Below are 10,439 nucleotides of genomic sequence, written 5' to 3'. Positions count from 1 at the left end.
AATCCTCCTGCCTCAGCCTCACAAAGTGCTGGCATTAGAGGATAAGCCACCACACCTGCCCATTTTACCAGTTTGAATAATTGTATAGAACTTACCTCCCATTACATCCCCTTACTCTTTCTGTTTAAAAACATAATTTTCCTAAGTATTTCCTCTATATACATTCAAATCCACATCAGACCATATGATAATCTTTGCTTCCGCCGTCAACAAGTTTAGAAAATTCATGTAGAATAGCAATGCCTACTACGTTTACCCTATACGTCTTCCTTACCATGTTCTTTTCTTCCTGATTATTTCAGGGGACCCTGCTATAAAGAACTACCTGATACTGGGTAATTCATGAAAAAAAGAGGTTTAATTGACCCACAGTTCCACAGGCTGTACGGGAAGCATGGACGGGAGGCCTCAGGAAACTTAACAATCATGGCGGAAGGATGAAGGGGAAGCAAGTAAATCTTCACATTGTGGCAGGGAAAAAACAAGCAAGAGAGGGGAGTGCCACACACTTTTAAACTATCAGATCTTGTGAGAACTCATGATCACAAAGAGAGCATGAGGGAAATCTGCCTCCGCACCACAGCCCCTGCCATAGCTGCCTCTGAGCCTGCTGCCGCCACCTCTGAGAAGATAGCTGGGCCACCCACGTACGAGATCTTGGAAAATCTGCCAGGGATGTCTTCACCAAGGGCTATGGATTTGGCTGAATAGAACTTGATTTGAAAACAAAAGAGAAGAACGGATTGGAATTTACAAGCTCAGGCTCAGCCAACAGTCAGACCACCAAAGTGACAGGCCCTCTGGAAACCAAGTGCAGATGGACTGAATATGGCCTGACATTGACAGAGAAATAGAACACTGACAACACAGCAGGCACTGAGGCTCCCGTGGAAGATCAGCTTACACATGAACTGAAGGTGACTTTCAATTCATCCTTCTCATCTAACACTGGGGGAAAAAATGCTAAAATCAAAACAGGGTACAAGCAGGAGCACATTAACCTGGGCTAAGACATGGATTTTGACATTGCTGGGTCCTCAATCCAGGGTGCTCTGGTGCTGGGTTACGAGGGCTGGCTGGCCAGCTACCAGATGAATTTTGAGAATGCAAAGTCCCGAGTGACCCAGAGGAACAGTGCAGTTGGCTACAAGACTGATGAATTCCAGCTTCACACTAAAGTGAACGATAGGACAGAGTTTGGCAGCTCCATTTACCAGAAGGTGAACAACAAGTTGGAGACTACTATCAATCTCGCTTGGACAGCAGGAAACAGTAACACTAGCTTCGGAATAGCAGCCAAGTATCAGATCGACCCCGATGCCTGCTTCTCAGCTAAAGTGAACAACTCCAGCCTGAGAGGTTTAGGATACACTCAGACCCTAAAGCCAGGTATCAAACTGACACTGTCAGCTCTCCTGGATGGCAAGAATGTCAATGCTGGTGGTCACAAGCTTGGTTGAGGACTGGAATTTCAAACATAAATGAACACTGTATTGTTTAATTTTAAACTATTTTTGGCCGGGCACAGTGGCTCATGCCTGTAATCCCAGCACTTTGGGAGACCGAGGCGGGAGGATCATGAGGTCAGGAAATCGAGACCATCCTGGCTAAACATGGTGAAACCCTGTCTCTACTAAATATACAAAAAATTAGCCGGGTGTGGTGGCACATGCCTGTAGTCCCAGCTACTCGGGAGGCTGAGGCAGGAGAATTGCTTGAACCCGAGAGGCGGAGGTTGCAGTGAATGGAGATTGCGCCACTGCACTCCAGTCTGGGTGACAGAGCGAGACTCCGTTTCTAAACAAACAAACAATTTCGCAGTATAGCAACCTTCAGAATTTAGTGTTTATGTCTAGGATGCAAGTATTGCTACATATCATGTTAGACCCCCAAGTTAAAGATGATTCAGCTTTAAGATGGTACCCTTTCAGGGGTACAGAAGAAACCCAATTCAAAAAAGGTTCTTTCAGTGGTAGACTTGGAGGGAACATGGTGGCCCCTCTGAGATGCCAAGTTTCTTTTTTATCTAGAAATGGCTGTAAGTGGAAGCTGGTAATATGTAGTAGGTACTTTGTAAATTGATATTGAGTAAATGAATGAAATTCTGATTTACTGAGAATGGAACCTTGGTTTCCCAACCTTAATTGATGAGAGGTTCATTGCTTGATTGTGTGTACAAATTCACCTGAAAGGGACCTTTTCAGACACAGCGTCATGACCTGTTCCCACCCCAGCTCATCCTCACCTCTTTCACACTAAAAGGACTGCAGGGTGGGTTCGCTGTGTCTTCTCTGCCATTCTGGGGTGGAGAGGGTAGATGTGATGAAACCAGTAATTCAGGACTTATTCCTTCTTGTGTTGTGTTTCTTTGCCCTTGCATCAGACTATGAAATAGCTTCCAGAAGCTCCAGCTGGAAGCTTGGAAGAGTCTGTGTGATTGTAATCGCATGGTGACCACACTCAGAATCTAACCTGGACTTCTGTCATATTCTCACCACTCAATTTGTTTTTTAGTAGTTTAATGGGTACATTTTAGTGTCTTGCATTTTGTGTGGAATTAATTCCTCCCCTTCAAATGCTGTAGTTAATATCAGTTAAAAAAAAAAAGTTGAATAAAATATTGAAACGTTAAAAAAAAAAAACAAAAAACCATCATATCTGTGAGAACTCACTATCACAAAAATAGCATGGGGGAAATCCACCGCCCTGATCTAATCACTTCCCACCAGGACCCTCCCCCAAAACTGAGAATTAAAATTCAACCTGAGATTTGAGGGAGGACACAGAACCAAACCATATGAGACTCCAGTACCACTCCCAAGTATGATGATTCACTAGACGGACTCATAAACCTCGTCATGTAGTTATACTCATGGCTATGCTTATTGTAGCGAAAGGATGCAAAACAAAATCAGAAAAGGGAAATGGTTTGAGAGACGAATCTGGAGGAAACCAGACACAAAATGCCAAGAATTCTTTCTCAACAGAGTCACACATGACTCTGCAATTCTTCAGTAATAATTTGTGATACGTTAAATGTTGTCTATCAGAGAAACCCACCAGAAACTCAGTGCCCGAAGTCTCAGTGGGGCTAGTCAACAGACATCCTCTGCCTAGCACATATTAAAATCTCAGATCTCATAAAGAAAGCAAGTGTCCAGCATAAACCACATTGTTTATACACTTTAGGCACAGTAAGCTATACTGTTGGGTTTTTTTTTTTTTTTTTTTTTAGGACGGAGTTAAAAAAATAAATGCATGTGGATAGTAACTAGTGCTTCCTCCTGTGTTCAAGCGATTCTCCTACCTCAGCCTCCCGAGTAGCTGGGATTACGGGCATGCATTACCACATTCGGCTAATTTTTTGTATTTTTAGTAGAGACAGGGTTTCTCCATGTTGGTCAGGCTGGTCTCGAACTCCCGACCTCAGGTGATCCGCCCACCTCAGCCTCCCAAAGTGCTGGGATTACAGGCGTGAGCAACGGTGTCCAGTCAATTCTTATCAGTTCTGATGAGAAATCCATTGGCATTCTAATTGTTTTTCTCCTATAAGTAACATAATTTTTATCTGGCTGCTTTCAGGATGATTTTCTTCATCTTTAGTCTTCAGAAGTTTACTTGTAATGTATTCTGACATAGATTTATTGGGTTCATCATGTTCCAAATTTACTCAGTGAGCTTTTAAAATCTGTAGGTTTGTTTCCTGCCATATTTGGGACACTTTTGGCCATTATTTCTTCAAGTACTTTTTCAGCCCTTCCCTCCTTTGTTTCCCCTTCCAAACTCCAAAGACATAAATATTATATCTTTTGTTGTACTCCCACAATTCTTGAGGCTCTATTCATTTTTCTTTCCACTCTATTTTCTCTCTGTTCTGTCTTCTAGTTCACTGATTTCTTTGTTACCTCTAATATACTGGTAAGTCTGTCCCCTGGCTTTTTAGTTCAGTTCTAAAATTTCCATATACTTATTCTGAAAACCTTCTATTTCCTTGCTGAGGCATTCTAATTCTTTCATTTATCTCAAGCGTGTTCTTTTGACTGTGGACATCCTGTTGTCCAAGTACCATTTGTATACACTGCCCTTTTCTGATGGAATGATCTCTACATCCATCCTTGTAAAAACATTCAATTTACTATATATGTGAGATTTTTTTCAGGACTGTCTATTCCACTGATCCACACGTATCCGTCCTCATGCCAGTATGACACTATTTTGATTATGATAGCTTTGCAATAAGTATTAAACTCAGGCAGTGTGAGTCCTCCAACTTTGTTTTCTTTTTCAAGATTGTTTTAGCTATTCAGGATACCATGAGATTCCATATAAATTTCAGTCTGAGTCTATTTCTGAAAAAAACACCATTGGAATTTTGATTGGGATTGAACTAAATTTATTGATCATTTTGGGTAGTATTGCCATCTTAACAATATTAAATCTTCTAATTCATTCCAAGCATGGAAAGTCTTTCCATTTATTTAGGTCTTCTGTAATTTCTTTTAGCAGTATTTTGTAGTTTTCTATAAACAAGTCTTTACTTCCTTGGTTAAATTTATCACTAAGTATTTCATTCTTTTTGATGCTGTTACAATTTTTTAAAATTTCCTGTTCAGATAGTTCATTGTAAATGTACAGAAATACAACAGATTTCTGTGTGTTTACTTTGTACCCTGCAACTTTGCTTAATTCATTAGCTCTAACAATTTTCTCTGTGGATGACTTAGTCCATTCCTGCTGTTATAAAAAAAAATTGCTGCCTGGTGCAGTGGCTCACACCTGTAATCCCAGCACTTTGGGAGGCCAAGGCAGGCAGATCGTCTGAGGTCAGGAGTTTGAGATCAGCCTGGCTAACTTGGCGAAACCTCACCTCTACTAAAAATACAAAAATTAGCCGGGCGTTGGGTTAGGTGTCACCCAGCTACTCAGGAGGCTGAGGTGGAGAATCACTTGAATCTGGGAGGTAGAGGTTGCAGTGAGCTGAGATCGTACCACTGCACTCCAGCCCAGGTGACAAGAGTAAAACCCCATCTCAAAAAAAAAAAAAAAAAAATTTGCTGAGACTAATTCATAAAGAACAGAAATTTATTTCTCACAATTCTGAAGGCTGAAAGTCCAAGATCAAAGTGCCAGCAGGTTTAGTGTCTAGTAAGGGTCCAGTCTCTGCTTCTAAGCTGGTCTAGAACTCCCAACCTCAGGTGATCCACCTGCCTTGGCCTTCCAAAGTGCTTGGATTACAGTGAAAAGCTACCGTGCCCGGCCCACCACTAACCTTTCATAAGGTCACAAATTTCAATTCATGAAGGCTTCGCCCACAACACTTCGTAAAGGCCCACCTCTTAATACTATCACATTGGATCACATTGGTGATTAAGTTTCAACACATGAATTTTGGGGGGCACATTCATACCACAGCAGAGGACTCCAGTGTTTTGTAAATATGAGATCATGCTTTCAGTGAAGAGATAATTTTACTTCTTCCTAACTAATTTGGATGCCTTTTCTTTTTGTTGCCTAATTACTCTGGCTAGAACTGCCAGTACTATATGAAATAGAAGGGGTAAAAGTGGGCATCCTTGCTTTGTTCCTGGTTCCTAGAGCTTTTAGTCTTTCACCATAAAGAATGATTGTAGTTGTGGATTTTTCATACCTGGCCCTTATCATGTTAAGGGAGTTTTCTTCCATACCTAGTTTGCTGAGTGTTTTTATCATGAAAGGGTGTTCAATTCTGTCAAATGTTTTTCTACATCAAATAATACGACTGTGGGGTTTTTATCCCACATTCCATTGATGTGGTATACCACCTTACTGATTTTCATATGTTGCACTATCCTTTCATTTTGGGAGTAAATCTCACTTGGCAATAACATAATCTTTTTAATACAGTGCTGAATCCAATTTGATAATATTTTTGGTAAGGATTGTTCTATCTATATTCATAAAGGATATCTGGCTTATAGTCCTCTTTTCTTGCAGTGTCAATGTTTTAGAAGATTTTGAGAAAGATTTGTGTTAACTCTTCTTTATATGTTTGGTGGAATTAACAAGCAAAGCCATCTGGTCATAGGCTTTTTTTCTTGGGAGGACTTTTTGTTGTTGTTGTTGTTGTTGTCATTGTTTGAGACAGGGTCTCATGCTCTGTTGCCCAGGTTGAAGTGCAATGGCACGATCTCATCTCACTGCAACCTGAGCCTCCCAGGTTCAAGCGATTCTCTTGCCTCAGCCTCCTGAGTAGCTGGGATTACAGGCACGTGCCACCATGCCTGACTGATTTTTGTGTTTTTAGTAGAGATGGGGTTTCTCCATGTTGGCCAGGCTGGCCTTGAACTCCTGACCTCAAATGATCCACCTGCCTCAGCCTTCCAAAGTGCTGGGGTTACAGGTGTGAGCCACTGTACCCGACCCTCGGGAGGATTTTTCTTACTAATTCAATATACGTACTTTATTACTAATTCAATATACTTACAATATACTAATTCAATATATTACTAATTCAATAACTTACTTATATGTAGTTATAGTCCTTTTTTTTTTTTGAGACAGAGTCTCACTCTGTTGCCCAGGCTGGAGTGCAGTGGCGCAATCTCGGCTCACTGCAACCTCTGCCTCCTGGGTTCAAGCGATTATCCTGCCTCAGCCTCCCAGGTAGATGGGATTACAGGTGCCTGCCACCATGCCCGGCTAATTTTTTTTGTATTTTTAGTAGAGATGGGGTTTCAGCATATTGATCAGGCTGGTCTCAAACTCCTGACCTCAGGTGATCCACCAGCCTCAGCCTCCCAAAGTGCTGGGATTACAGGTGTGAGTCACCGCACCCAGCCTCATAGTATACCTTTTAAAATAAGTTTTCTATACTGATATTCTCTGTTGAAAATTGTTGACTTCATTTACTTTAGTTCCATGTCCATAGTTTCCTTGGTTCTTTGTGCTTATTAAGAAAGTTGACTTAAAGTCTTTGTGCCTGGGCTTCCTCATGGACAGGTGGGAGAGAGGCAACTTGATGGTAGCCAGGCAGTCTGAAATGCTATAGTACTCTCACCACTAAGCAGCAGCTTATTTCTTCACCAAGTCTTCCAGCTTTGACAAGATTCCAGAATTTTACAAAAGTTGATTCTGACAGTTTCTGCCAGCTCATTAGTTGCTTTTGGGGAAGGACAGAGGCCTGGATTTCCCTACTCCACATGTATGTATGTATTCATTTATTTGGAGACGGAGTCTTGTTCTGTTGCCCAGGCTGGTGTACACTGGTGTACAGTGGCATGATCTCAGCTCATTGCAACCTGCACCTCACAGATTCGAGCAATTCTCCTGCCTCAGCCTATCGAGTAGCTGGGACTACAGGTGCACACCACCACACCCAGCGAATTTTTGTATTTTTTGTAGAGATGGAGTTTTACCGTGTTAGCCAGGATGGTCTCGATCTCCTGACCTCATGATCCACCCGCCTCAGCCTCCTAAAGTGCTGGGATTACAGGCGTGAGTCAAAACCCCTACTCTGTAATCTTTTATGATACATGTTTCGTTTTTGTTAAATTGTATGACCTCATGTATATAAAATATCTAGAAGAGGTAAATCCATAGGACAAAAAGCAGATTAGTGGTTGCCAGGGGCTGGGAGAGGAGCGAATGGGGAATAACTCCTAATGGGTATGAGGTTTCTTTTGGCAGTGATGAAAACATGATGGTGAAGGTCACTCAATTTTGTTAACATAATAAAATCTTCTGAATAGTACATTTTAAATGGTTGGGTTGTATGGTATGTGAATTATATCTCAACAAAAAAATTTTTTTAAGTTTTAATTCCAATGAGGAGTGAACCCCTAAACAAACCAAATATCTTATACAAATTGATGCTATGCTGTAGGTATCATTGTTCCTAAACCAACAAAGTCTCCTGCACAAAACAAACATTTAAAAAAAATTTAAGATTCAATGAAGGGGTTATGAAAGGAAAATAAATCTTGGGGCCCCCAAATTACTAAACTAAAGGGAAAAGTCAAGCTGGGAACTGCTTAGGGCCAACCTGCCTCCCATTCTATTCAAAGTCACCTCTCTGCTCACTGACATAGATGCACAGCCGATTGCCTCGCTTGGAGAGGCTAATCAGAAACTCAAAGAATGTAACTGTCCCTGCCACCTATCTGCAACCTGGAACCCCTCTTCAAGTCTTCCAGTCCTTGCTTCAAGTTGTTTCACCTTTCCAGACTGAACCAATATACTTCTTACGTACATTGATTGATGTCTCATGTCTCCCTAAAATGTATAAAACTAAGCTGTATCCCAACTGCCTCGGGCACATGTTGTCAGGACTTCCTGAGGCTGTCATGGGAGCATCCTGAGAACTAAGTTCCGATTCTTTTTATCTTGCTCATATTCCTATCTAAGGGGTCTGGGGAGTCATGCCCTACAAACCATACATTTTCATCAGATGGGTTTTATTTAACTCTATATATCGTGGCTTACTTTCCAATCTGACTCTGGCATAACATTATGAGACAAGGAAGAAAATCAAAATATTTAACCCCAAAATATATTTCCTCGCCATACCTTACAATTGCTCTGCAAAGTCTCTTGTGGGAAAAATCCACATCCTATAGAGAATCCCCGTCCCCTTTGTTTACCTTTCTTTCTGCCTTCCCAGATGCAGGAAATAATCAACTAAGAGCCAGGCACCCTTTTAGGTCCCATAAGAAACATTTTACAACCTGCTTCCTCTCTGAAGTCTGCTATCTGAGAGCTTCTTCTGCACCATAAAACTTGGTCTCCACAATCCTTTATCGTAACCTGAACTTTCCTTTCTATTGATCCCAGGTCTTTAGGTAAACTCAACCAACTGTCAACCAGAAAATGTTTAAATATAGCCTGGAAACCCCTGCTTTGAGTTATCTCGCTTTTCTGAACCAAACCAATGTATTTCTTAAGTGTATTTGATTGATGTCTCATGCCTCCCTAAAATATACAAAACCAAGCTGTACACCGGCCACCTTGGGCACACGTTCTCAGGACCTCCTGAGGGCTGTGTTATGGGCCACGGTCACACAGATTTGTTTCAGAAAACTCTAAAAATATTTTACAGAGTTTGACTCTTTTCATTGACAATCCTCAACCTTGGCAAAATAAACTTTCTAAATTAACTGGGACCTGTCTCAGGTTTTCTGGGTTCACAGGGTGCTAATTAGTTTCTTATTAGCTCACATATTGTGCTTACCAGCTCCCTTTCTATGTTACAACTATAATGTATGTTACAATTTCTCCTCTCAGGCAAAAGCCCTTAGGAAAAATGCCTAAATGTCATGTTACATATAGGTCATGTTTTTCTACATAATTCAGATCTGATGCATAACAAAGTACCAGGAAATGCAATTTTAAAAATCATAAAATACACAACTTCAATGCTTAAAATAACATGCATCACAACAAACAAACCTCTTTCCCTTTACGCAATTTTTTTGACTAAGAGACACTATTCTAGGTATGGAAGCTTTGTCTTAAAAAGCTAAGCCTCTTAGATGCTTGTATCTTTTCATCAATTTTTCACAAATGTTAGATATAGTGAACTCCAAGTTTCTCTTCAAAGAAACAGTATGTCAGTATGTTCAGCTCTCTTATTCTTTGATTCTCCATTTTAAAGTTTAACTTCCTGGTTCTCTTTGCCCACTTGCCTCTAGTTTCAGTAAACAACTTTCCCATCAGTTATAATCAGTAGTTCACATCTGTTCCCCTGGTCACCTGCTTTGACCTGAGTCACCCCTGGTCACCTGCTCTGGCCTGAATCATCCTAAGTAACTGCCCTTCCTGCCAAACCCCACCACGCTGGCTGGTACCCCTGCTCTCTTTAAAATAGCGAATCGGAATTAGCTTAGACTGTGCAGTCCAACCCTAGCCAACAGGGGAACGACACAGCAGCAGGGGCTACCTGCGTCAGGAATAAGAACCCCTTCCCCTCCCTTGTCCAGGTGTGCTCTCACCATTCGCGAGTTGCACCCTTCTATAGAAGTAAAAATTGCCTTGCTGAGAAAATCAAATTTACATTTGAGTGCTATTTCTTTGCAGCACTGAGGAACAAGCATTTTGTTTCTAACACAAAGAAACGGCTAAAACAAACAAACGAAAATGTATATTGAGAGAAGTTGGTCACAGACAGATAAAGTTTAGGGCCTGCTGAAGATTCCACAGGAAGTGAAAGAGTAAGGACAGAAAACATAAGCCAGTATTCCATGTTTGGCAAGAATGCTTCTCTGTCAATATACACAGTAAAGTGCAACATACAGAAGAAAAAAGTCTCCTATTACCTTGGAAGAAAATCCTGAACTGCCTGTGCTACATACATATTTTCTCTCAAAGGTGTTACAGATTTCTCTCAAAAGTGTAACAAATAAGGGACTCACAGCTCTCAGTGACATTCTGATAAGATCAAAACCATTTTTAATGTATCCAGAAAT

At 41.0% G+C, this 10,439-nt stretch overlaps 1 protein-coding gene and 1 pseudogene across 4 annotated transcripts in view; one reads left to right on the top strand and one right to left on the bottom strand.

Moving 5' to 3' along the window:
* The window catches only part of ZNF169 (zinc finger protein 169), a 42,623-nt gene that overhangs the window by 12,439 nt on the left and 19,745 nt on the right, over window positions 1-10,439 (bottom strand). The gene's annotated exons all lie outside the window — the stretch shown is intronic.
* LOC105501499 lies at window positions 898-1,515 on the top strand (annotated as a pseudogene). Its single transcript, XR_001000201.1, has one exon. The product of XR_001000201.1 is annotated as a voltage-dependent anion-selective channel protein 1 pseudogene (transcript).

This window comes from Colobus angolensis, unplaced genomic scaffold, assembly GCF_000951035.1.
Source record: "Colobus angolensis palliatus isolate OR3802 unplaced genomic scaffold, Cang.pa_1.0 Scaffold72, whole genome shotgun sequence".
NCBI lineage: Eukaryota > Metazoa > Chordata > Mammalia > Primates > Cercopithecidae > Colobus > Colobus angolensis.
This window is presented reverse-complemented; position numbering and strand designations above follow the sequence as displayed.